At 41.8% G+C, this 22,329-nt stretch overlaps 1 protein-coding gene across 3 annotated transcripts in view; it reads left to right on the forward strand.

Moving 5' to 3' along the window:
- The window catches only part of RSRC1 (arginine and serine rich coiled-coil 1), a 449,846-nt gene that overhangs the window by 411,017 nt on the left and 16,500 nt on the right, over positions 1 to 22,329 (forward strand). The gene's annotated exons all lie outside the window — the stretch shown is intronic.

Consider the following 22,329-nt stretch of genomic DNA (forward strand, 5'->3'; position numbering starts at 1 on the left):
AGGCAGGTTGGGGCACTGTCATGTAGGACCCTGAATGCCAGACTTTGGACTTCACTCAGTAGGCAATGGAGAGCCATTGAGATTTCTAATGAAGAAATGACACTTAGTAGACTCATGCTTTAAAGATGGTCTAATCTGGCAGTGGTGTGTAGGATAGAACAGAGAGGTGTGGAGAGAGACTCAGACATGATCAGTGATGAATGGCTGTTCAGATCTCTGAATCTCTGGAAGCGACCTGAGGGCCCATAGCTGGTCGAGAGTCACCTCTGCAGTCCATTGGAAAGGTCATTGCTTTAATGAGAGGAGTAGGAGCAGGAATGGAAAGAAAGGTCATGGAAAAGATTGCAGAAGAGGGATTAACAGGACTTGGAGACTGGTCGAGTTTGTTAAGTCACAGGGACAGGAGTCAGCTGTTTCTAGGGATTTCATGTGGGGGACGAGGAGAGTGATGCTCATGTTGAGAGAAGTAGGAAAGGCTGAGGCAGTAGGTTCAGGAGAGAAAAGTTGTCCTTTGGCTACTCTTTCTCCATCTGTGCAGAAGGGACCTTAAAGCTCACCTTGCCCAACAGGCTGCCTCCTGCATGAGGGGAAAGTGAGGCACAGACTTGGAAAAGCATGAGAGGGAGGTGGCTAACAGACTAGGGTGTCCTAGCGAGAAGCAGGTGGAAGCTCCTAGTCGGCTTGCTGAAGGGCCATTTTGGAGGGTTTGCATCCACCCTGTCAGACCACCTTGGCAGGGCTGTGTCCAAGACCTTCCTCCACCTCTGTTTTCTAGTTGGTTCTGTCCAGTATGAGGCCTGGAGTCAGATTAGCTCAGGGTTACCTCCTGATGGAACGAGTGCAGTGGGGGTCTGGTGACTGACAGATTCACCAGCAGCCTACTCTGCCTTTTGGGAGACTGACATCTGAGAATGTCTCAGGGTGTCTGAGATCCTCTGGCAGACTGAGAAATATCCATAAACTCATCATTTTGTTGGGGACTTCTGTGAAAATATGATTTGTTTTCATTGCTTAGAAACTGTCTTGTATATTTTTCAGCGGGCAGGAATTTATATCTATTACTTCATTGCTGACCCTGTGGTTTCCCAATCAAATCGTCTACACCGGGAGCTTATTTTCTCCATGTGCGCATTTCTGAGGATCTTAAACTAATGTTTTATCTGTAGGGAGAAGAAACAAAGAAGTTTCGAGCCTCATTGACGTGGGACTTACTGTGTTCGTTCATTAAGTATTTCATTTAAAGTCTGAGGTTTGTCCTTCAGATTTCCATTAATTGAGACTATTTGGTCTTTTGAGGTTTTCATTTGTCACAATTGTTAGCTCTCGGGTATTAGTAACACAAATATCGATGTGTAGCTTTGGCCTGTTAGCTATCAATTGAAATCAGAAAATCAATAAACTTAATAGCCGTTCATTGCGGAGTTGATGCATCTGCGGGGCTACATTGAACACTGTCAGCGAATAATCAATTCAGTCAAAAACTATTACTAGATTACTGCCAGAAACTTGTATAATACACTAGTTTATTTACGGTTGTACGCAGCCTCCTCGGTACTCCTTCCCAAGATGGACACTTGCCTTAGAGTGCTTTACACAGGCCGTAGGGTGCCTGGGGCCTTTTAGGCCGAATTAGGTACTAGGTGTGACAGCACTTGCCAGCTGGATTTGGAGGAAAGCTCAGTCAATACACAGTATATGCTGACAGTGTTGCTTAACATTTAGGCCTTCTCACCATGCGGGTAAATAGGCGATCAGCCTCTTAGTGTAGTAATGATTGCAGCCCCTGCCCTCCCAGTCCTCAGCCTTGGCTTTGCTCCTCCGGCCTTCGGAACAAGCTCCATGAGGTAGGCGTGCCCGTGCCCCTTGCTGCAGAAACACAGCGCCCCGAGAGCCCAGGAAAATTATGACACTCCCACCTTCCCGATGTAGGAAGTAAAGGATTTCCCAGTTGGCATTCGTGTTACTTAAATGCTGCTGCCACCGAATGTTGTTATCCCCATTACATAGGTGAGGAAACTGAGACTCATAGGAGTTAAATTCCTCGCCTCCAGACATTCGCCTAGTCTTCTCCAGAAGCAGGATTTGAACCCAAGTCTCTCCTGACACCAAATCCAGCACACTTGTCACTCCACCAAGCTGCCTCTCTTGAACAGAAAGGATTTAAAGAATGGCCATATATCCCAAGAGATGGGAATTTAAATATTTTTATTTTAAAATCCCAGCAACGTTTACCTATTTGAAAAATTGTTAGCTGTACATTATTTTTCAGTTGCCCCAAAAGTGAGAAGCATTAGTAAATAAATTCAAAAATTGTTCCTCAAAGCAATGGCAAACCTCAAGAATATGTTAGTTCCCCAAAGTTGTATATGCCCCAGTTATGTGGTACAGTTCTTAAAGCTTCTCTTTATGCACTCTTCTTTAGCCCATATTGCCCTCTTCCTCATTGTTCTGCTTATCGATTGCAATCATTGTCTTTCTCTGCCTTTCTGATCTGTCTGTCTATAGTTGTATGTTTTTTGTGTGTCTCTTTGTGAATGTTTCAATTTTTCTCCATCTTCCTCTATTCTCAATACCACCGCTTTCCCTCTCTCTCCCAAATGAATAATAATTTCTGATATAATAGTTTAAAGCTTATGTATGATTTTATCATTTATTCAAGGGACTTTTAAGTTTCCTATGCTTAATTTAAAAATCAAGTGAATGAAATATTTTTAAATGGAACAGTCTAGAGATGCAAGGCTTCTGAATATTCCTCAAGCTTTTGGGCCTTTTAAATTTCTTAATCCTAAACATTATTTTTCCGTATTTTTCTCCTTCCCGTGGTCATCCTTGACCTAGAGACAAGAAGTACCTGTTGGCTTCATTTAGAGGAACCTGACAAGTCTCTCAGAATTTCTCTGTCACTTCAGGTCATGCTTCATATGCTAGGAGGTAAACTTTAAATAACTTAATAGTGTTTCATAATGAGCCCTGCTAGGTGAGATGGCCATGTGTCCCATAAAACCTGCATTGAGTATATGCTGACATCAGTTCCACTAACTGCTTTATTTGCCTCTCCAAGAAAACCCTTTAGTCAGCCTTCTGTTCAGTGGCAACCTCTCTCTGACTTCTGGCTTCCCTGACAGTGAGAATGTCAGCATGGATGGGACTCACTTTTTCTGGCAGTATATTGAATTCCACACTTAAGTAGCAATAGTTCAGTTCATGTTTACAGATAGTTGTAAAACGCTGTGATTCTTAATACACTTTGCCAGATTTTGTAGCACTGTGCCAACATTGTTGAAGATGTGGTGTGGAAACACAGGACTGAAGACGGCTTGGTCGTTTTACTTTTTTCACTGCCATGACCAAAGAATTCTCCACCTGGCTGCCCACCTGTTTGTGATGAGCCTCTCTGCCCTGAGCCAAGCTAGACAGAGGAATCCACTGCTGGAAAAATATTCAAAGCCTTTCCAGCTTGATAGAACTGGCTAGAGTATGCATTCACTAGCAGAGCCTTCAGGCCCCAAGGTCACCGAAGAGACGGCCAGCTAAAAGATTGCCTGGGAGAGGAGAGGAAAGGAGTTGGAGGAACTGATGTCGGTATGTACCCGAATGCAGCTCTTTATATGGGACACACGGTCACATCACCTTGTGGGGCCCATTGTGCACCATTATGAAGATATTTGAAGTTTTGTGCCCTGGCATCTGAAGCATTAATGAAGAGACATAGAAATTCTGATAGACTTGTCAAGTTCGTCTGAGTAAAGCCAATAAATACTTCTTGTCTGTAGTGATTAATGAAGAATGTACAACTTATCTTTTTTGTTTTCTTTTTTTTTTGAGGGGGGAAGGCAGGGCAATTGGGGTTAAGTGACTTGCCCAAGGTCACACAGCTACTAGTGAGTGTGTCAGGTGTCTGAGGTGGGATTTGAACTCAGGTCCTCCTGACTCCAGGGCTGGCACTCTACTCACTGCGCCACCTAGCTGCCCCCAGTACAACTGTATCTTGCTGAAAGGGACCTCAAGCTACTAATAAACAGGTTTTTTAAACACCCCTCTTGGAATATTTCTTGCCTACTTTAGTAACTATATCCTCATTCCATCTATGTTCAGATTTAATTCAAAGATCTATTAAGCACCTGCTTAGATGCGAGACACTGTGCTAGCTGGTGGAGACACAAATAAGTAAGATCACAACTTACTGGAGTGGGGAGTAGTGGTGAATACATGTATACAGATTGTCATAATACAAAATGGAGCATGATCGGAAAGGAGGGATTCAGACAAAGTGCTCGAGGGAAAACTTGACAAGGAAGAGAATACTTTCAGTTGGGAAACACTACATAGAAAAAGTGGTGCCTGTGCTGAAGGCTAAAAGAAGAAAAAGAATTTCAGTTAGTATTTATTAAGTGCCTTCTATGTGCTGTGCTAAGCTCTGGGGATACAAAGGAATGTAAAAAGACAATCTCTGCTCTCAAGCAATTTATTCCAAGGAGAGACAACATGCAAACAACTATGTACCCAAAAAGCTGTGTTCAGGATAAATTAGAAATGACAGAGAAAGGCACTAGCATGCTGCAGCTGGAGACAGCAGAACAAGATCTGGGAAGAGCTAGTCCTTTAATACGTAAAGTCCATGAAGTAACATGAAATATAATTGGAAACATTAGTGAGAGCCAGCACACAATTAGGGTTTGTGGAAACTTGACATTATTTTCACAGTAGGGGTTTCTGGAAGAGCAGAGAGGCTGGTAAAGGGCCTTGAGTCCATGTCATTGGACAGTTGGTTGAATGAACTGAGGGTGTTTAACCTGGAGAAGAGAAGATTCAGGGAATACAGTCCTTCTCTTTAGAGCATCTGAAGGGCTGATGGGTTATGAGGGATTCGACTTATTCCGTTTGGACAGAACAAGGAGCAATGGGAAGATGTCACAGAAATGCAAACTTAGGCTGGATTTGAGAGAAAACTTCTAACACTAAGAACTGTCCATAAGTGGAGTGCACAGCCTCGGGAGCTAGTAGACTCCAAATACCCCAACTATTTTGTTAAAGTCAGTATTCAACAAAAACTGTTGGGAAAATTGGAAAGCAAAATGATAGAAATTAAGTTTAGGCCAACATTTCACACCATATGTTACATTAAATTTCCAGTAGACCAATGATTTAAATATAAAAGGTTACGCCATAAACCAATTAGATCAGAGAAGCAGACAACTTTCAAAGCTGTGGATAGAGGAAGAAGTTTTGACTAAATGAAGGATAAAAGGTACCACAGAAGATAAAGACAATTTTGATTACTTGAAACTGAAAAGCTTCTCAACAAGTAAATTCAATGCAGGTAAAATTAGAAGGGAAGCAGTTAACTGTGGAAAAAATCTTTGCAGCAGTCCTACCATATGTAGGAAATTGATTCAAATACATAAAAAGAATGGCCATTCCTCAGTAGATAAATGATCAAAATATGTGAACAGGCAGTTCTCAAAGGAAAAAACAGAAGCTGCATCCAAAAAATGCTCTAAATTACTAATAATTATGGAAATCAAAATTAAAACAATTCTAGGGTTCACCCTTCACATTTATCAAACTGACAAAAATGACCAAAGAAAGGAAAATGAAAGAAAAAAAGGAAAATGGAGAGGCTTCTGGAAAATAGGCACAAGTATAGTATTGTTGGTAAATATACTACTAAGCCCCAAAGAGATCAAAGAAAAAGGAGAAAGTCCTCTGTGCAGAACTGTTTGACACAGCATTTTTTAATGGCAACAGTAAATTTAAAAATTAGGAAATACCCATTAATTAGAGGAATGCCTTAACAAATTATAGTATATCACTCAACACACATTTATTAAGTGCTTATGTGCTGGGAACTGTGCTGAGCACAGATTATTGCCCCCCCCCCAAAAAAAAAGGTCCCAACCCTCGTATACTGATGGGGGAGAATACAGGAAAATAACTAGCTATATACACAATGTAAAGATCAAATAGAATTAAATTACATTTAATGTATGTTAAGCATTTTCAAACCTTAAAGCTGTCTTATACCTTACTCCCTACCACGTACTCTTCGATCCAATGACACCAGACTTCTGATTGTACCATGAAAGAGACACTATGTCTCAGTTCCAGGCATTTTCTCTTACTATCCCTCACGCCTGGAATGGTCTCCCTCTTCCACTCTGACCACTGACCTCCTGACTTTCTAAGTCCCAAGTGAAATCCCTTCTTTTACTGGAAACCTTACCAACCCTTCTTAATTCTAGTGCCTTCCTGTTTCAACAATCCGGCTAGCAGCTGCCATGGAGGTGAAAGACCAACACAAGCCCAACAACAAGAACACTGCCAGCACAAGTTCTTTGATCTGTTTTACTAAGGAAAGCAGCATTAGGGGTTAACAATCCTATTTCAATCCAACATACAAATATCATTGACTTAGTTCAGGGGAAAAAGCTAGCACCCTGAACTTCAGAGCAAATGCAAACAAACTACAAAGATACATTATAAACAGACCAAATACAATTCACGGTTACCAAGGAACCATCAACATCTGAGTTCAGGAGCCAGGGAGCTCATAACGATGGCTGGCCCAGAATCACACACCACCCCTCCTGTGGCTCAGAGCCCCAAGCAAATAGCTCTGTTCTCTCTTTTTATACAATCTGTGGCTGTCACTAACTTAGGTGCATACTATTGGCTCTGGTCTTAGCAACTCCTCTTAGGGCTTAGCACCTAGTAGGTAGGGGTTTGGACCTGGGGCTTTGCACCTAGTAAGGCTCAGTCAAAGACACGTAATTAATCATTCTAAAACAGTAAGAAATTCCCACCCTAGTTACCAATGCACTTCCCTCTGTTAATTGCTTCTTATTTATCTTGTGTATATCTTGCTATATAAATATATATATATGTGTGTGTGTGTGTGTGTGTGTGTGTGTGTATGTTTGTATATTGTCTTCCCCTCCTTGAGAGCAGGGACTGTCTTCTGCCTCTTTGTATCCCAAGCACTTGGCACAGAGCCTGGCATATAGTAGGCATTTAATAAATACTGATTGATTGATGTAAATATTAGCTGTTACTGTGGAGGATAACTTCAGACAAGAAAGTACAAGCAACTTGGGGCCTGGGGAAAGCCTCCTGAAGAAAGTAAAATTTCAGCTGGATGTAATGAAATATTTCTGTGCTGTAAGAAATGAAAAAAGAGATGAATTCAGAGAAACATGGGAAGATTTGTATGAATTGATGCAGAATAAAATAAGCAGGACTAGGAGAACAGTTTATATAGTAGCCACATGGTCAAGAAATATTTCTTTGAAAGACTTAAGAACTCTGATCAATGCTTTGACTGACCAACTTCAGTGGACCAACAACAAAGTAGGTTACCACCACCACCTTCCCTCATGACATAGAAATAGTAAACACAAGATACCAAATAACGTGTACAATATTAGACATGAGTGATATGTGGATTTGTTTTGCATGATGGAGCTTATTTGACACAAAAGAGATTGTTCCTGTTGTGTTTAAACACAATTCAAATAGAGAGGAAGCTGAAAATCACCCATTGGAAATTGTTGTGGTTTTTTTTTTCAGTAGTATCCCAATTTTTGTGACTCCATTTGGGGTTTTCTTGGCCAAGATACTAGAGTGGTTTGCCATTTCCTACTTCAGCTCATTTTACAGGTGAGAAAACTGAGGCAAACGGGGCCACACAGCTAATAAGTGTCTGAGGCCAGATTTGAACTCAGGAAGGAGGAGTCTTCCTGACTCTAGGCCTGGCACTCTATCCACTACGATAGCTGCCCTAATGACTCATCATTATTTATTAATCAGCAGGTTAATTTTTAAAGAAAAAGCATTATTTTAAACTTTTTTAATTACTAAAAGATACAATAGCAAAATTATCTTTCTTAAGATCGAAGCCTTTAATGAAGGAATAGTAATTTAATAGTAAACATTCTGAAGTCTTAAGATTATTTAGTAGGATGCCATTAGAGGACCATATTATTGTGTTACATTCCCTCTCTGAATGTGTGTGTGTGTGTGTGTGTGTGTGTGTGTGCACGTGTATGTGCGCACGCGCACGCACATGTGTATATGTGTGTGTGTGTGTGCATTCGCACTCGTGCTTGTGAGCTCACAAGCATAGTCGTGGAGAGAGGAGGTAAAGAAATGAGGAGTTAGTTAAACTGCCCTCTCACCCTGGCATATCCCTCTGGCCCTGTTGTCTCGTTGGAGAGTTCCTCCCTGGGTCTCTACTTTGGGGAGGGGCCCAGACAAGCCATGCTTCATTCCCTTCATTCTGCTTCTGACTATCCGGACTTGCCTGTCATGTCTCAGTTCCTTCTTATCCTGGATCATCCTCCACTCCTCCAGCCACCTTCTCCCATTGGCGACTTCCTCTCAGGATCTCCATTTTGAAGATAGGTCCAGGCTGGCCATACCTCTGACTCTCTAGACATCTCAATCACGTCCTCACACAAGTACCTCTTTCCCCCTCCACCCTCCCCCAAACTGAAGCTTAGAGAGTTAAAACGATTTGGCTAAGATCAACACAAACCCAGCCAAATTCGATTCAGAACCCCTGTCCTCTGGCTTCACATCCAGGTTCTTCCCACTGCCCACCTTACTTCTGCCTAACTGCACATCCTAACATTTACCAGCCCAGCCTACCTTTCCCACAGGACCTCATTCTCTGCCAGGTTGCCCTGTAACCACTTTAATGTAACCGCATTTCATGTTAACGGGAAATTTGTGGAGGCAGTGCTTTAACCCAGAAGAATGGGCAAGAATTTCATTTTCTATGGCAGGTCAGTGAATGATAATAGTTCTCACTTAGAGAGAACTTTCAGGTTTGCAAAATACTTTTCCTCTATTATCTCATTTGAGGGGAAGGGTTATGAGATCACAGCATGGATAGGCCAGCATTGGGAGGACATGTAGAGATTGTTTTATGCAGCACTCTCTTTGCACGTAAGAATTTTAAGGCCTGGAGAGGATAGAGGACTCATACCAATGATTAGCAAACCTGAAATGCAAATGCAGATCATCTGACTCCAGGCCTGCCTTCAACCAACAGACTTGAAGACTAACAGCACAGCTGTCACTCCTAACTGAGCTACATCATTATTGATACCCATTGATAACGAAGCAGGAAACCCCATTGTCTTTGTGAGGGACCCAAGGCCTCGGGTGCTATAGCTCAGTCCTTAAAGGGAGGGAAAAGGAAATTAACTCCCTTCACAAACAAGAGCATGTAGACACTCATTGCCTTTGGCTCACGGCACCAACTCCTCCTGCAGCCCTAGAGAGATGCAACCAGTGATGAATGAAGGAGAAGCACTGTATGAGGCCCTGGGCAAACAAGCACCAGGAAGAGCCCATGTCTTCAAGGAGTTTACCTTGTAAGGGGAAATGGGGGAGAGAACATACGATGGGGAGGGGTGAGCAGGGCAGGGATTTTGTGCCCTCAGAGTCCCAGGTTGGCTGGTTAGTGAAGGCACAGGGCACTCAGTTGTCATGCCTTTTCCAGAAGCAATAGTGACATTCCCACCCCCACCCCCATCCAAATCTATGATCCTTTTGGAAATCATGTATATTGGAAGGCGATCAGTCCATGTGTCTTGTGGCAGAGCAGAGGACAAGCTAGGTGGATGGGTCGTGAAGCGTGGTCTGGGACTAGATGGCGTGAATTAGAGTGTGTGCTCACTTATGCTCGTGAATCAAACAGTCCAGCCACAAACTGAGCTTCAGAGCTCAGGTGATAAACAAGGGAGGGAAAGAGAGGGCAAAAGAGCCTCATCTCTGGAGTTCTTGTTGGGTAAGGAGCAGGCAGTCAACAATGGCCTGATACCCGAAGCGGTGACTTTGTTGCCACAGGAAGTACAGGCATGGTCACATCCTCTGGAGAGCCAACTGATTGGACCAAACTCTAGGCTACAGAAATCATATCAGTAAACAATAAGAGGCTGCTTTGTACCAGGCCCTGTGATTAGATATTGAGAATATAAAAATGAAAAACAATAGTCCTTGTCCTCAAGGAATCAATTATCTAGTTAAAAAAAAAACCTCACAAGAGGATATGGAACACCAGACTAACCAAGTCACAGCAGCCACTTCTACATAGCCCTTTCCTGGCTCTGGTGCTCAGACTTCACAAATCTGTGCAACCCAGTCAATCGACTCATCAGCAAATATCCTTGAGAACTTACTCTGTGTATTCCAGGAACTGGGCTGGATGCTAAAGATACAAAGACAAGAACGAGACAGCCTTCAAGGAGCTAGGAGCCTAGCCAGAGGAGACAACGCACATACCTATGGCACGGATTCTTCAACTTTATCATGTCCTGCTCCCCTCTGGCTGGCTGGTGGCCTGTAGGGACCTATTCTCAGAGTAATGTTAAGTTCACAGACCCCAGGCTAAGAACCCCTGACCTCTAAGTACATGTAAACAGAAATAAGATAATTTAGTGAGAAAGGCAGGAGTGGCAGAGGGGATCAGAACTGGGATTGGGGGCTAATGAAGGCCTGGATTTCAGGTACAAACAGCCTTCATTTTAGCAGTTGTTACCTTTGGTTAAGCACCCCTGTCCTAGGAAGTTAATGCTGAAATGCAGGTCCCTTAAATTCTGGTTTAGTTTGGTTGTGAGCCCCAATTATGTTCTGGTGGTTTGTCAGTAACTTTTTGCAGAATGAGTCTGGAAATTGAAGGACATTTTGCCTTTGAGAATGGGCCTGAACCTTCTGAACGAAGGTATTGCAAATGGCAGGCAAGTGGACTTTTACCATCATGTATGGACTGTTTACACCTGGCTGTCACTTTGGAATTTTTTGCAAAAGAATGTGGGAGAGGGGCCTCGGTACAGGGGTAGGGAGAGGGTCAGCACAGGCAAAAAGAGGTGCACAGTAAATGAGCTCTCTGGAGCTAACGCAGAGCAAAAAAATTAAAACATCAAGGCTACAGGCAAGTTGTTTGCTCCAGAACCATGTAATGATTGTTCCTCTGCAAACCAACGTTAAGGGTTTTTTTTGTAATTATTTTCACTGAATAAGGGGTGTGTCTTTCTAGCTTTAACCATCTGGGTACACCAGTGGGAGAAATGACATTAACTTTTAAGTAAGGCCTTTGAAAAGTTAATGGAACTGATTCCCATTTCTATTGCATTTTAAAGTTTCCAAAGAGTGTTTCCCTCGCTACCTGCTGAAATAGGGAATTCAAAGATTATTCCCATTTTATAGGAATATTAACTCTTCCTCTTAAGCCTTAAGAGAACACTTGAATCCAACAGCCATTCACCAAACTTGCCAGAAGAGGGAAAGTCAAAAGGGAAGAGGATGCTAGAAACTAGAGAGCTTGTGTCAGGTCATGCGAGCCAACGCTGCACGGCACTCTACAGGCTGCAGAGCGCTCCCCTGCTTCCTTTTCTTCTCAGCTAAGAGTCTAGGTGACGCTCACATCAGACTCGGACGTGTGCACAGGCTTTATGGAGACTTCTTCAGACCTTCCAGTTGCTCCACAAAGTCAGTCGGTCTTAGAAGCATTCCAGTCCCCATTTTACAGGTGGGAAAACTGAGTCTCTGAGAGGTTAAATGACTCATTCACAAGTGTCACAAGCAGTGTCAAAGGCAGGATCCAAATTTATACCTCTCCTGATCCCAGGACCGGAATTCTCTCCATGATCCTAAACTGGATCAGAAAACAGCAAAAGTGTAGCTACAGCTGACATGGAGAGAAGAGGGGAGACGGTTCTGCTGAGATGTTGGAACCCAGCAAGCAATAAGCCTGTAGAGTTATGCAAATAACTCTGTTAATGGAATGTCTCTGATGACATTTTCTGTAATGATGCCCTTGAAAGTGCAGGCCTACAAAAGATTAACAGTAACCAGTAGAACCAGACAGGCATCCATGTGCAAATCTTCTTTTGATACAACTTGACCTCCTGTACTCTTCCTCAGTACCCCACCTGGGCAGGACTGAAAGCCTGTGGGGCTGCTGGCATCAGAACAGCTCTGATGAGGGGATGGGAGAAGAGTTGGCGAGATGACTGGCCCGAGAGCTAGCACTTGTTTTCAGTGCAGTGTGCCACCTCTCTAAATCTCACCTGCTCTTTGACATCTGGCTGCCCTCTTTACGGTCCCCAGGATCCTGGATTCAGAGCAAGGAGGGCTTGAGAAATCATGTGGCCAGACTTCTGACTGGATAGATAGAAGAACTAACGCCCGATGGGTCAGTGACTTACCCAACATCACACGAGGGGACGAGTAAGAGAGCCGAGACGGAGCAGAGGTCGTCAGAGCTGAGATTAAGCAGCAATCATCTGACCCAGAGTCTGTGCCCATGCCATTAAATGGCTTCTCACTTTATTATCTTCATGTTCATTATTTGAGTATGAAATAAAACGTAAGAAAGAATAAAAAAAAAAAACTTCCTGTTGCTGTTATTGATGCATAATGCCAAATTAGCCACCAAAGATTAGAGGTTCCAATTGGTGATATTCTTAGCGTAAAGCCTCCTGTGACTCAGCAGCATTTGTCCAGAATAATCACCCACAAAGGATTCAGAAAAGTCTGTGGAGGAAATGTGGGGTGGAATGTATGCCCAAATATTCTGTTAAGAGCCGTAAAACAGCCCTGCACTGATAGTACTTGTTTGACCCCTTGAGAGGAAGGATGGCATGATAAATGTGAGATTAAGTCAGAAGAATAGAGTTCAAGTCCTCTTTCTATGCCATAACTACCCTAATGACCTTGGGCAAGCCACTGTGTCTGGCCCTAAGTTTTTTCTTATTAAAGTGATGACTTTGGGACTAGATAACCCCTAAGATCCATTCTAGCTCCAAATCTGTGATCCTGGACGTGTGAGAACAGCAGGAGTGGTAGTAGTAGGTGGTGATGGTGGTGGTGGTGGTGGTGGTGGTGGTAGCAGTAGCAGTTCACATTAGATGTGCTTTAAGGTTTGTAAATAAATTAAATGAGAGGTTAAAGAATCAGTATTTCCAGGTCATTTGTTGAGCTTGTTGAATTGCTACAACTTGGAGAACATTAGCAGTCATTAGCAGTACTTGAGCGAACTAACCAAGCCACACCTTCAAAGGAAGCCCAACAGCTTTGCGGCCAACGGGGTTCAGTGACTCGTGGTCCAGACCTGGAAGGGGCCTTGCCACCACTCTAGTCCAACCTCCTTCTGCATATGAGGAAACTGAAGCTCAGAGAGGAGAAATGACCAGCCCGAGGCTGCCCAGGGAGGTAGGAAGTGGTGGATCTGAATTCAGCTCCTCTCCCTCCAGCTGCAGTGATCTTGACAGTGGACCCGCTCCCTCCATAGACGAGGACTCATTTGTCTGGCACTTTATTTGTAGACAACTGGATGAGTCTCACAGCCCTGATAAATGTGATCAGTGCAGACTTCATGGGCCAGATAGATCTTGGGAAGTTAATTTAATATTTTATTGAAAACTATTTTCAAGCCTGGCTTTTGCAGTTTCTTAAATTTCAGTGTAGTACCTAAAGGATGAAATGCTTTTGAAAGTTGAAAAATCTCCAATATCGTATTTTTCATTTTAAAATTTTTCTTGAAATTGAATTTATATTACATGATACTATTTGTGATCAAAGCCCAAGCCTAAACAAAGTCTATACCACATTTATGCACTAACGTTTCTCATTTTAATTTTTTTAATTGCAAATTTAAAAAGCACTTGGGAAAAATTTTGTGTCTTGACAGAAAAGAAAATTTCTTCATGAAGGAAAATTCCTGTTTGAGGATATACTTTCCTTCTGAACAAAGACATTATGTGGAATAGAGGTTTAGATGGGCAAGACTATCTGGATTCTTCCCGAAGCATCTGGTCCTTTGTTGTTTGCCTACAAATACAAAGGATTTCCAGGGAGATTCAGTGTATTTTAAAGGAATTTTGATTCAATTTTAATCCTGGCAAACTTAAAAAATATAAATCTGTCTTTATTGTTCATAGCCATTATAGAGTTTTGTGTTTATAAAATCCTTTGATGATTGAGTGTTTTATAAAAATCCCGAGTGTTCAAAGGGCATAACTAGTAAAATTTGAATAAACCTACAATAGAATGAGTGCTATGTGTGGAACAACTTTCATTCATGTAGCCTATTAGTAGTCAGCATACATATCATGAAGTACCTAAGAGGACTAGTTGTGTTTTAGTCGTGTCTGGTTCTTCATGACCCCGTTTGGGGTTTTTGTGGCAAAGATACTGGAGCAGTTTGCCATTTCCTTCTCCAGCTCATTTTACCAATATGGAAACTGAGGCAAACAGGGTTAAGTGATTTGCTCAGGGTCACACAGCTATGAAGTGTCTGAGGCTAGATTTGAACTTAGGTCTTCCTGACTCCAGGCTTGGTGTTCTATCCACTGTGCCAGCTAGCTGCCCCAAGAGGACTAGTAAGGCACACAAAATTGAGTTCAGACAATGAAGTATATTATTTAGCTTTTGTTTGTTCTTTTCACAGAACCACAAAAGAAAACCAGGTAAAGGGGTTTTTTTTGTTGTTGTTGTTGTTGGTAGGCATGATACACACCATCACTAGGGTACTCCTAGTGTTGATGCCTTTGTAATCTGCCTCATTGGAGTTTTCTGCTAATCTTTACAACAACTTATTCTCTAACCCAAATTGTCTGATCAAACACATCCAGAAGTCTCATGTAATTAAGGCTAGTGATCGAGTCATGATAAATGTATTATGATCTAGAGCTTCCCCTTCCAGAATGGGGCTTCCACTTTAGAGCCATACAGAGGGGCATCTTTCTCAAATCCTGTTTTGCTTTTCCATTCTGTTATCACTAAAAGGAAGGAGAATGTGCTTCCAGGCTTTTTAAATGAGGTCTATTACTACTTTAAAAGTTATTTTATTTTTAAGAAAATTGACCTCAGCCCTCTCTTCCAATGGACTTCTCTGTCTTCCCTCTATATCCTTCCTGCTATAATAATTGTTTTCTCCAACATCAGCCTGACTCAAGTTATGGCTAGTTCAGATTGAGCAAGCCGTTTATTTTCTTCTTACACCATTATTGCTCTATTACACACATCCTCTCCACTTTAAAAAATGTCAGTAGTATTTATTAATTTTCTTTATGATTTTCAGAAGCTCATATAAAGTAGTTTTTATATTGTATCCTTTTTTTGGTCTTGAAAGAGAGGTTTCTGCAATGTCCCATCATCTCAACGATTCAAAAACTTGCTTAATGACCATAAAACATAAAATTCTATTTTTAAAGCCTATCTCTGTTAAGAGAGTGTGCTCTATGTCTGGGTTGAGTCCCAGTTCAGAATTTATTTAGGACATAGACAAGAAGTTACATAGGATGAGGTGTAGATGTTTTTATGATTTCTTTCATTGAAACAAGTACCCACAGAAATGTGATCAGAGATCTATTGAAGATTGATAGTTGACAATGATACAGAACTTTGAGGTTTGCAAAGAGACTTACATACATTATACACATAGATGTACAGAAATGTAACTACAAAATCAGGAAATTCATCATATGTAAAGGTAATTAAAAGGACAAAGAAAATATATTATTATGCATCAGATTTTTAATTCCGATTTCCTGAGACATAGAATTCTCCACCCTTTGATAACTTTGAACCTCATAGCCAAAGTTTTTACTCAAAAGGCAAAAATATCTATGGATGGAGCCTCTCCCCTTAGGTTTTATAGCTCATCTGGATTTGAAAAATCCTGAAAACAGAGTCATCACGTAACCACCTTCCCAATGTGCTTCAGTGGCCACTTTTCTCTGCCTTTAGAAGTCAGTTGGCCAACTGAATCAAATCCAAAAAATCAATTTCTCTTGCAAATGAAAGTTAAAGACAGTGTTGTCACAAAAGGCTACACAAAGCAGAGTTGGACTGTTCCACATTGCCTCCGATTTGGAAGATTTCTTAGAATGGTTTAAATCAGTGCCTTCTAGGTCTCTTTGAATGATACCTGCTGTAATTGTGGATTGGAATGAAAAAGTATTTATTAAGCATATACTGTGCGCCAAACACTGTGCTAAGTGATGGGAATACCAACAGATAAAGCAGGACTCCAGGTTCCACCCCTCACTCTCCGGACTTTGCCCACTTTGCTCAGCCTCTTCACTCTAAAAGTATATTCTGGTCCCTGCCTGGTCAGCTTTTCCCAGAACTGTCATTTTCATGAAAGGCCCAGGACAACCATGTTTCCTTCTCTTTCAGAATTCACTACTGATATTATGGACTTCAGCCACCATGCCCCCACATGGGTGACTTCTCCCTCTCCCCAACCTCCTTTTTAACCTTGGTATTTATGTCTTCTCCATTAGAATGTAAGTTCCTTGAGGGCAGTGACTACCTTTTTTTAATTCCGTATTTTGTTATTTAATATTTTTTTAGTTTTTGGCATTGATTTCCACAAGATTTTGAGTTACAAATTTTCTCCCCATTTCTACCCTCCCCCCTCCACTCCAAGATGGCATATATTCTGATTGCCCCGTTCCCCAGTCAGCCCTCCCTTCTGTCACCACACTTCACCCCCATTCCCTTTTCCCTTACTTTCTTGTAGGGCAAGATAGATTTCTATGCCCCATTGCTTGTATATCTTATTTCCCAGTTGCATGCAAAAACAACTTTTTTTTTTGAGCATCTGCTTTTAAAACTTGGACTTCCAAATTCTCTCCCCTCTTTCCTCCCCACCCACCCTCCCTAAGAAGGCAAGCAATTCAACATAGGCCACACATGTATCATTATGTAAAATACTTTCACAATACTCATGTTGTGAAAGACTAACTTTATTTCCCTCCATCCTATCCTGTCCCCCTTTATTCAGTTTTCTCCCTCGACCCTGTCCCTTTTCAAAAGTATTTGCTTTTGATTACTTCTTCCCCCGTCTGCCCTCCGTTCTGTCATCCCCCCTATTTTATCACCTTCCCCCTACTTTCATATGGGGTAAGATACCCAATTGAGTGTGTGTGTTATTCCCTCCTCAAGTCAAATTTGATGAGAGCAAAATTCACTCATTCCCCTTCACCTGCCCCCTCTCCCCTCTTCCCTTCCAACAGAACTGCTTTTTCTTGCCACTTTTATGTGAGATAATTTACCCCATTCTATCTCTCCTTTTCTCCCTCTCTCAATATATTCCTCTCTCATCCCTTAATTTTATTTTTTTTAGATATCATCCCTTCATATTCAACTCACCCTGTGCCCTCTGTATGTGTGTGTATATATATATATATATATATATGTGTGTGTGTGTGTGTGTGTGTGTGTATATATATATACATGATTTTCTTGCATCACTCTCATTTCTTTTCCCAATTTTTCTTCTACTTCTCTTACTTGCTTTTTCAAATCCTTTTTGAGCTCTTCCATGGCCTGAGACCAGTTTGTGTTTTTCTTGGAGGCTTTTGATGTAGGCTCTTTGACTTTGTTGACTTCTGGCTGTGTGTTTTGATCTTCTTTGTCACCAGAAAAAATTCTAAAGTCTGAGTCTGAACCTGAGTCCATTTTTACTGCCTCTTCATGTTCCCAGACAACTACTTGACCCTTGAGCTTTTTGTCAGGGTATGACTGCTTGTAGAATAGAGAGTACTTTGTCCCAAGCTTTAGGGGCTAGGCTGCTGTTTTCAATGCTACTTCTACACAGCAAGCTCTGCCACACCAGCGCTCCTCCTCACCCAAGAACCGCCAACCAGGACCATGATCCAGATCCAAGCAGAGCAAAGCAGGCTCTGCACTCCCGCTCTGATTCGCCACTTAATTCTTCCCACTGGCTGGGCCTGGGCCAGAAGCAACCTCAACTGGAGCTCTGGAAGCAGCAGCAGGAGCTACTTCACCTCCATCACCCCCAGTGCTGGGGCCAACTGCACACTCCTCTCACTATGATCCAGCACTTTTTCCACTAACCTGCTCTATTGTCTTTGGCGTTTGTGGATTGAGAAGTCTGGTGACTGCCACAGCTCAATGATTCAGGGCCCTACGTCCTGTTCTGCCTGGCTCCTGGTCTGGGTGGTCCTGGTGTGGCCCACACAGGGCTGGGCTATGCTCTGCTCCCAGCTCCATGTGATAGACCCTTCCCAGCAACCATCCAGGCTGTCCTGGGCTGGAACCCTCTTCCCTCTGCTATTTTGTGGGTTCTGCAACTCTAGAATTTATTGAGAACTATTTTTTACAGATGTTTGGAGGGACCTGGGAGAGAGCTTAAGCCAGTTCCTGCTTTCCAGCTGCCATCTTGGCTCCGCCCCATGGGGCTGCCTTTTTTGATGCTTATATTTGTGTTCCCAGCACTTGATGTAGTGCCTAGCACATAGTAAGGACTTAAAAAGGAAGGGCTTCTTGACTTGACATTCTGATTAGAGAAACTGACACCTCTAAGGGAGTGAGCTATTAAGCAGGTGAAATGGCCCAATGAGGAACTGCAGGTTATAGCAACCAGGCAGATTTCACCATTTTACCAGGATTGTGATTAGTGACTCTGCATATTCAAGTGAGCATCGGCAACCTTATCCCCCACCAGTTATGTTGGGAAGGGGATAGTGGGCCTGATGATTGCACTGGAGTTGAGTTCTGGGCTATGGGGGAGGGGGAGTCAGCATCCTGCTGAGAGGAGATGTCCAGCACCTGATTGCGCAGTGGGAGCTAGGACAGGGAAGCAGAAAGGCTCCCCTCACCCTGTTTCCGCTGGACTCTCAGGAGCCTCAAGGCAGGTAGGAAAGGAGGTCTACCTAAGGTTTTCTGTGTCACCTCCTACCATGTTAGACAACTCTGGAAATGCTGCTCTCAAAGGGAAGAGTGCTAAGGGCAACCCAGCAGCCATGGCCCTACAGTAATGCTCTTCATCTTATGGACAGTTTCCCCAAGAAAGGCTTATTAAATCATCATTGAAGGGAGGCAACATTCCTTTAACATTTACTGAGAGCCAGTTATCTAGTAAGGACTTTAGGAGGTACTGAGGAAACCTGGCCCATCTCCTTATGGAGCTTCTCATTTAGTGGGATAGAGAAGAGATGCGCATCCAGACCTATGACAGAGGGCCAGGGATTGTGAGAAGAGCAATGGTCTTAGAGCATGGCACAGATCCCAGATTTGTAACTTACCTTTTACCTTGGACAAGGCAGTTAACATCTGGGGCCTAAGTTTCCTCACTTGTAAAAAAAAAAGTGAATTTAATGTTCTCTAAAAACCTTTCTAGCTCTAAATCTGTAATCCTGTGAAGGTCTGTAAGATCTCAGAGGAGGGATACTGACCAGTCAAACCTTTTCTCCAGCCACTGCCCAACCAGAATAGAAGTAGTCCCAAAAAGGGGCTGGGGTATTCATTGAATAATACAAGAGGGAAGCAAAAAAAAAAAAAAAAGGCTTTTTTTCCCTTTGCCCTTAAAAGCATATATAACCAGTGCCTTGTTGGGTATATGGGGAGAGCTCCTGACTGCTTTCCTCTCAGGTTACCTAACATCTACTCTCTCTATATCTCAAATGTACCTTGTTATTTCCAAGGTGTCTCCCAGCCCCCGGCCCCCAGGGACACAAGAATGTGTCCTCCTTGAAGTCCTGGACTGTTTTGAGTTTTGTTTTGGTTTTTTGCCTTTCTTTAGATCCCCAGAACTTAGCACAATGTGTGGCACATGGTAAGCACTTAATAAAGGCTTTGGAAGCCCAGGGTCAGGGGCTTAACAAATATCAGAACCAGGATCCTCTTTCTACTAGACCATATTTCTTTATGTAGAAGTGCTCCAAAGCTATTCATATGTATACAATGAGCATACTGTGGTGTGATATTTCTCTGATATATTAAATATTGCATGGTAGAAGAAAAATTTCAATGATTTTTAAGAATTAACACAACTGTTTAACATGGGTATATACATGAAATAATAATCCAAGGTAAAGAAGTGAGGTTATTTTTAATCTAACTCAGACTTCTGCCTTATATTTATCTTTACTATCTCAACCCTTAGAAATATTTTTAAATTATGAAAATATTTTGATATCTTAATTTTTGTAAAAAAAAATAGGAATATAATGCATAAGTTCTTTATATTTTGATCATAAGAACCCTTGCTACTTTAAATATTTGAATCAATACCAGGTGAATGGATGAGATTTTATTTCTGTCTTTACATGTATATTGTAATGGAAATATTTTGATGTTTACACATATCTATTACAGACATATTTGGCTATGTATGTCTGTATGCCAAAAATTTAAAATATATATGCAGCTATGGGTGTTCATGGTGTATAAAGGTTATTGGGGATACAAAGATATAAAAGATAGAAGAACCCAGTAATTGCCTTTAAGATCAGAGCACAAAGCATTACTTTGGATTTTACAAGGCCAGCCAGCAACAAAAGAGCAGTAATTTATGAGCTCAGCGTAAAAGAATAGCATAATTGCATTAAAAATTAATGCTAATGAACACTAAAATGGGGAAGGTGGTTATGATGAAAGTTTGTATTCATCTTCCCTGGGTTGAATGATGGCTAGTGGCTTGATTAATGGCTTAATTTCTATCAATTAGCGGGGGAAAATCTCCTGCGAGACAAGGGTAAATTGAGCATTGAATTACATATCTTGCTTTTGTGTGCTGAGAAAAAAGAGCTGCGTATCTCTGATATTAGCCACAGTGACAAATGTGGTGTGCCCTGCAGTGTCTGCATTAGCTCTCCTGACAGGCTGGTTGTGTGTGGTTATGGGGTGTTTGGAGATGGCTGGCAGACAGTGTTCCCTGCTAAAGCCTTAGAAACATACAATTCTTCCATCTATAGAATTTTAATTAGAGTCAACAAGAATTCCAGAATTAAAATGGACAGCTAACAGCAACAGCAGAGTCCGTATTCTGCCCTCTTAATGTGGTGCAACTCAAGCCAGGTTCCTTTATTCTATTAAAAGAAGAAAAATGCCCAGCAGCTTTAAATGACTTGTTATTTCTTACCCCTTTATTAGCTTAGACTTAATAACCCATATTTGTTATCATTATCTCTGGCTTAGACAGAGCAAGCCTATGGGAACGAAGTATTTGGAGACCATGTGGCAGTAAACAGATTCAAATTTTACCCAAAAGTTAGTTTTGATGTGACATAGTTTGAGATATACAAAGAAAGCATAACAGATGTCTATTTAGTTGTCATTAAATTTCCAATGCTGCCTTTTCTAGGAAAATGACAATATATTCTCCTATAATTAGTGGCCTTTGATTCTGAATCTACCACTTCCTTACAGGAAAAGAGAGGTTCTTCTTAAACCTCCTTTAAGAATAAAGCATAAACAAACCAAAATTGACATGTTTCCATGGCCCAACAACTTCAGACTTTCTGAACAAGATTGGGAAGAACCAAGGGGGAAAAAGAACTAGTGAGATTTCTTGTTTGGTCTTGGCCAAATTCAGAACAGTTTTCATACAATACAAAAGCTGTGCCAGAAAAGAAGTAATTCTCATTTCAGAGCAATTGATCCTTACAAGACTAAAGTGTTTCTAGGCTTAATGATGTCCAGATTGTCTAGTAATTATGCCTTTAAAAATCCTTTGTGGAGATTTTGTCTTTGAAAAGTTTTCAGACATAAGGACTGACTAGGCACTCAGGACAGAGGCCTACCCAGAATCCCACAGAACATGAGAATTAAAATGTCATGTTCTACTCTGCTTTAGAGAGGTGTAGTTTAAATGCAGAATGTATTTGCAGCAGAAGAAATGGTAGAGAGAGTCAAGGGAAAATGGGACTTACTACTTAAGGTGGTGGTGTATGTCCAGTTGACATAATAGAGATGGAATTAAAATTTCGATTAGTCATTATTAAAAAAGGTGTTGCTGGTTCTTCTAGTGAATAAGAGCCACCATTATAAAAGTAAAGATTATAAATCTAAATATTTAGGATGTGATTATCCATATCCATACTGAAGGAAAGGAGTGAAACCTTGGCTTGGAGGTCAACCTCACAATCTTGTAGCCCTGTTTGACTCTTCCCTCTCCTCTCCCTCACCTCCCCCCCACCCCCACACACATATCCAATGGGTTGTCAAGCCTTGTAAGTTCTTCCTCCAAAGCACCGCTGGCATCCATCCCTTTTTCTCCATTCCTACAACTACCACAGGCTGGTCGGCCTTTTTCTTAGAACTCATTTTCCTACCAGCTTCACATAAATAACTGCCAAAATAACTTTGCTAACCTGCAGGTCTGATCAAGTCACTCCCTAGCTTCAAACCCCCATGTCCCTTCATTGCCAACAGGATAAAATGCAGACCCCTTAGTCTCACGTTGAAAGGCTTCAGTTTCTTTATCTATAAAATGGGAACAGAAGGGTCTGTAGTCCCCTCCCCCCACCCAGGTTTGTGGTGATGCTGAAAGAAGCTTGTGTAAGTCAA

This window comes from Trichosurus vulpecula, chromosome 4 (assembly GCF_011100635.1).
Source record: "Trichosurus vulpecula isolate mTriVul1 chromosome 4, mTriVul1.pri, whole genome shotgun sequence".
Classification (NCBI taxonomy): domain Eukaryota; kingdom Metazoa; phylum Chordata; class Mammalia; order Diprotodontia; family Phalangeridae; genus Trichosurus; species Trichosurus vulpecula.